The sequence below is a fragment of the Erinaceus europaeus genome, chromosome 22 (assembly GCF_950295315.1).
Source record: "Erinaceus europaeus chromosome 22, mEriEur2.1, whole genome shotgun sequence".
NCBI lineage: Eukaryota > Metazoa > Chordata > Mammalia > Eulipotyphla > Erinaceidae > Erinaceus > Erinaceus europaeus.
The window spans coordinates 437,835-443,530 of NC_080183.1; positions in this window are offsets into that span (position 1 = coordinate 437,835).

Genomic DNA, 5,696 nt, shown 5'->3' on the forward strand with positions numbered 1-5,696 from the left:
AGGTGCAGGCCTCATGAATCAAGCGCATTTCAACTTGCATTGGGGAAGAGATTCAGTTAAAAAAAAAAGAGCTGTCTCTGTCTCCCTCTGTCTGTGTGTAGTCTATAGCTCCCCAGATAATAAATGCATAGGTCCCTTAAGTTACCTTGGCACATTGAAGGCGAAAGAGAATTAGCCACGAGATGCTCTATGCACTAAAACGGGTTTTTAGTCTCAAACTGCAGCAAAGCCCGGGTCTCAGCGTACTCTGCCAGAGGAGGAGGTGGGCTCTGAGCTGAGGCAGGCCCCTGTGGTGTGACTCCCCCCAGGGGTCAGTCCTGGCAGGGCCTACGGCCCGAGCTGAGAACAGAGATGGCTGCGGAGCTGAGAACAGAGATGGCTGCCTTTATCAGGAAATGAACAGCAACTCCGGTCGGCTTGGGGTACGTGACAAAAGCTGGGGGGACCTAGGAGCCAGTGCAGTATCTGATGGCAGCTCTGAGCTAACCTTGGAGTTAAGCACACACAGTACGAAGCCCAAGACCCATGCAAGGATCCAGGTTCAAGACCCAGCTCCCCTCCTGCAGGGGGAAAGTTTCAAAAATGGTGAAGCAGATCTGTAGGCATCTCTCTCCCTCTCTCCCTTTCTCCCCCCCTCTCAATTTCTCTCTGTATCCAATAAAATGGGGGGAAATGGCCTCCAGGGGCAGTGGACTCATTTGTAATACCCGCACCGAGCCCCAGCGAAAACCCTGGAGGCAAAAAAAAAACAGCAAAAATCCAGTGTAGCCCAGCCACACCCCCGCTACCCCTTGTGGCAGGGTGAGGTCGTGGGACTCAAACTGCCCACTGACCTTGACCTTGGGGCACTTTGCTCTCCAAGACTGAATCTCCTATCAAGGTCACAGAGCAGTTTGAGAATTAGAACAGAGTTGCCAGAAACCGGACTGGAGTGCGTAAGGAGAGGGCAGACCAGCTGCGACGGGAACCCCCAGAATGGGTCCCTGGGCTCTGCCAACCCCCCATGTTTAAAGCCGTGACCTACAGGCTTCCAGCCCTCCCCCCGTCTCTCAGACAACGGCCTCTGAAACCAGCGTCCACCCAGGTGGAGTGAGAGAATGAGAAGCCCAGCCCGGTGTTGCTAACACTGATGTGGCTTTTCCACAGAGAAGCCTGGAAGCAGAGTCCTGTCCTGTGCTCCAACCCTTCCTCCTCCCAACCAGGGGACCAGCCACAGTGAACCTGGAGTGGGGCTGGGGGTTAAGCTCACACCACCCAGGAGAGTTCTCACCGTGGCGGTTCCGTGCAAAATGTACCGTAAATAAAAGTGCATCGAAGCCAATGGACTTGTTACAATAGAAACATTAAAAAAATAGAAAGAACCACTTCTCTATAAAATTAATTGTGCTTTCTTTTCAGAAACCACAAAGGACTTTATATCCATAAATCTTTTTTTTTTAAATATAGAGAGCTGTGAAGCCATTGAAACGGCTTAATAATTTCCTAGCTACTTCTGAATCAGCCTCCCATACTTGGCCTTTGGTGTCTAAAGCTAGACGTTTCCAGAAATGGGACTGAAAATCCCCAGGTGCAGTACTCCTGCTTTTGCCCCTGGAGAAGCAGGGGATGTGGCTATAGGGAGAGCACTTTGTGTCACTGTTTGGGGCCCTCAGCAGGCAGTGACGTTTCCTGGGTCCCCACACGGGCGGTGTGGAAAATTCTGGAATGTATGGCTGTGGCGGCACCCTGCACGCACCTCTGGACTAGCACCGCCTCCACCTTAAGCCTCTCGCTTTCCTAGTCTCCACAGCAAATGGTCGCCAAGGTGCCAGCGCCCCACGGTCCCTGTGGGGGGCATCATTTGGGGGACCCCAGCGTGGCCTCTGGCTTTCAAGCATGGTGGTCAGCGCACGGTCCTTCGGGGCACCTGTGTTTCCAGGGTGGCGACCAGCCCCGATTTCTCTCTTGCTGTGAAAAACTTGATGCCATTCTTGCACTTTTTTTTTTCCCAGAAAAGAGGAGTAGAAAGCTTTGCCATCAAGGAGGCCCCAGGCCTGTGGGGGCGTGAGCTCCCGGCAGCAGAGAGGGAGGCCACGGGGGGCAGAGCCGCTGCCAACTCCACGCACGGCCCGGGGACCCCACACCCACCCTCGGCCACGGGAGGCAAACTCCACGCGGTAGGATCCAGCGGGAGGAGGTGCCGTCCACACGCGCGGGGCCTGCGGGGCCGCTGCCGGGTACCCGCCCAGAGGGATGGGCACAGCTGCGAAGGAGACCCCAGGACTCTCCCCACCGACCCGAGGAAGAGGCCGCTGCCGACACAGGAGAGGCTCCCCGGGCGGGGGACGCAGGGAAGACGCAAGGCCACCGTGTCTGTGTCCAGAGCTCCCGGGGCCGGGGCGGCCCAGCCTCAGTCGTCCTCACGGCACATGGGCAGGTTGACAAAGGTGAAGACGTTGAACTCGATCATGATGGAGAAGCACAGAAACACGGCGTAGAGGACTAGCACGTAGACCCCCAGCTTCCGGTCCAGACGCCACTTGTTGAGATGGATGCCCAGGACCTGGGGGTGACAGAGTGAGGGCGCGGGCTGGGGGGTACTCCGCGCACACACATGCGGGCCCCGGGCCTTTCTCCAGAGACGGGCGCTGCAGGTCTCTGCCGGGCGGGCGGGTGGCAACACGCCCCACAGGCCCCAGAAGGCCGAGGGGGCCGGAGACGTGGTGGGAGGCCTTCGGCGCGGTGGTGGGTGTAGGTGACTCTGGGCAAAGGCCACAGGCTCCATCCCCAGCACTGGCACAAGTAAATCCTGTTTGAATTTTTATTCTACTTATTTCATTTTGCCGCCAGGGATACCACTTGATGCTGGGTGTCTGCACATGTCCAGTGATCGTTTTTCTCCTCCCCCTCCTCCTTCCTTTCATCTCTTCCTTTTTTTTTTTTTTTTTTTTTGGTAGAAGTGAGAGGAACAGAGAGAGTCTTACAAAGAGGAGAGATATCCACAGCACTGTTCAACCCCTTGTGAAGCTTCTGCCCTACAGGCGGGGACGGGGGCTTGAACCTGGGTCCTCAAGGGTGAGAACGTGGGCGCTTCACTGGGTGAGCCGCCACCCAGCCCCACCCTCTACTTGCTCACCTGCCAGGGTATCTGCATCGCCTCAAGCACAGTCCAGGTTCCAGCTCAGGCTCCACACAGAGGCTGCACTGGCCTGGGGGAAGCACTGGTACCTGGTGTGTGTGTGTGTGTGAGTGTGTATGTGAGTGAGTGTGTGTGTGAGTGTGTGTGAGTGTGTGTGAGTGTGTGTGTGCGTGTGTGAGTGTGTGTGAGTGAGTGTGTGTATGTGAGTGAGTGTGTGTGTGAGTGTGTGTGTGTGTGAGTGTGTGTGAGTGTGTGTGAGTGTGTGTGTGTGTGAATGAGTGTGTGTGTGAGTGTGTGTGTGTGTGTGAGTGTGTGTGTGTGTGTGAGTGTGTGAGTGAGTGTGTGTGTGTGAGTGTGTGAGTGAGTGTGTGTGTGTGTATGTGAGTGTGTGTGTGTGTGTGTGAGTGTGTGTGTGAGTGAGTGAGTGTGTGTGAGTGTGTGAGTGAGTGTGTGTGTGTGTATGTGAGTGTGTGTGTGTGTGTGTGAGTGAGTGTGTGTGTATGTGAGTGAATGTGTGTGTGTGTGTGTGTCTGTGTATGTGAGTGAGTGTGTGTGTGTGTGTGTGTGTGAGTGAGTGTGTGTGTGTATGTGAGTGTGTGTGTGAGTGTGTGTGTGAGTGTGTGAGTGTGTGTGTGTCTCCACTGAAAAACAAAGTCGGCTCAGAGCAGTGAACTCCTGCACTTGCAAGGTCCTGGTGACACACACACACTCACACACACACACACACACACACACACACACACACACACCCCTGCAGAAGCTCCTGGACATACCTGGCCTTGTAAATGTCATCACAAGTGAAAGCAAGGCCAGCCCGGCCCTTCCTGCCCGGCTCTGGGGTCACCTGCTCAGCAGCCTCATGCTTCCTGGGGACACAGGCATCTTCCTAGTCCTACCCACAGCAACACCCCCCCCCCCCCGGCTTCTAGGTCCTTCCATCCAGGCCCTTCTACTGAGCCACATCAGCGGCTACACTGGCAGCCTCTGCCCTCCACGGCGACATGGCCTGGCAGACTTCAGCTGGGTGTCCCTCCCTCGCTCTCCCTCCCTGCTCCCCCTCTCCTCCCCTCCCATTTTCTTTCTAGATGTCCCCACTGCTTCACTAACTTCCCCACGGCCCAGACTTCCCAAGGCTTGAATCAAGGTTTCTCACTGCAGTGCAGCACAACCTGGGTTCAAATCCCAGACTAGCGCTTCCTAACTACAACTCTGGACAAGTCATTTAGCCCTTAGACCTTGGTTTGTTTGTTTTACTTTTTTTAAAATCTATTTATTCCCTTTTGTTTCCCTTGTTGTCTTATTGTCGTGGTTATTGATGTCGTTGTTGGATAGGACAGAGAGTAATGGAGAGGGGAGGGGAAGGTAGAGAGGGGGAGAGAAAGACAGACACCTGCAGACCTGCTGCACCGCCTGGGAAGCGACTCCCCTGCAGGTGGGGAGCCCGGGGCTGGAACGGGGATCCTTACTCCGGTCCTCGCGCTTTGCGCCACCTGCACTTAACCTGCTGTGCTACCGCCCGACTCCATGTTTATTTTACTTTTAAAATATTTATATTTGGTACTTTTAAAAATATAAACTTTCTTCCTTTTTTTATAAGACAGAGAAAAACTGATAGAGAATAGGGAGACAGAGGGACAGAGACACCCGCAGACCTGCTTCACCACTCATGAAGCCTCCCTCCCTGAAGGTGGGGAGCAGGGGTCTGAACCTGGGTCCTTGCACATGGTGCACTTAACTGAACACGCCAACACAAGATTCTCAGAATATTTGTTTTGGGGCTTGGAGATAACGGTTATGCAAACAGACTTTCATGCCTGAGATATCAAAGGTCCCAGGTTTAATCCCCAGCACCACTGTAAGTCAGAACTGAACACTGCTCTGGTGTTAAAAAAAAAAAAGTGTGTGTGTGTGTGTGCGTGCGCGTGTGCGTGTGTGTGCGCGCGCACACAGGAGCGAAAGAATGTGTGAGAGAGAAATGGAGGGAGGTGGCGCAGAAGGATCCCGGTTCGACCCCCCGGCCCCCCACCTGCAGGGGAGTCGCTTCCCAGGCGGTGAAGCAGGTCTGCAGGTGTCTGTCTGTCTCTCCCCCTCTCTGTCTTCCCCTCCTCTCTCCATTTCCCTCTGTCCTATCCAACGACGACGACGACATCAATAATAGCAACAATAATAACTCCAACAACAATAAAAACCAGCAAGGGCAAAAACAACAACAACAATAATAACAACAACAATAAACAACAAGGGCAACAAAAGGGAAAAATGGCCTCCAGGAGCAGTGGATTCCTAGTGCCCCAGCAATAACCCTGGAGGCAAAAAAAAAAAAAAAAAAAGGAAAAGATAAAAGAAACAGAAAGAAATGAAGGGAGGGAGCAGAGTCCCCCTGAACCGTGGCCCAGAGGGGGCTGAACCTGCAGCCTCCTCACCTGCTCCACCCCAGTCAGCCTCACCTCAGGCTGAGCCTCCAGCAGCCGCGCGCGAACGGCACCTCGGGGCCTAAGGACCGACCACAGCAAGGGCCCTCAAGCCAGGAGGGGCCTTGGGGTAGGGAAGTGACAGACAGACAGACAGACAGACAGAC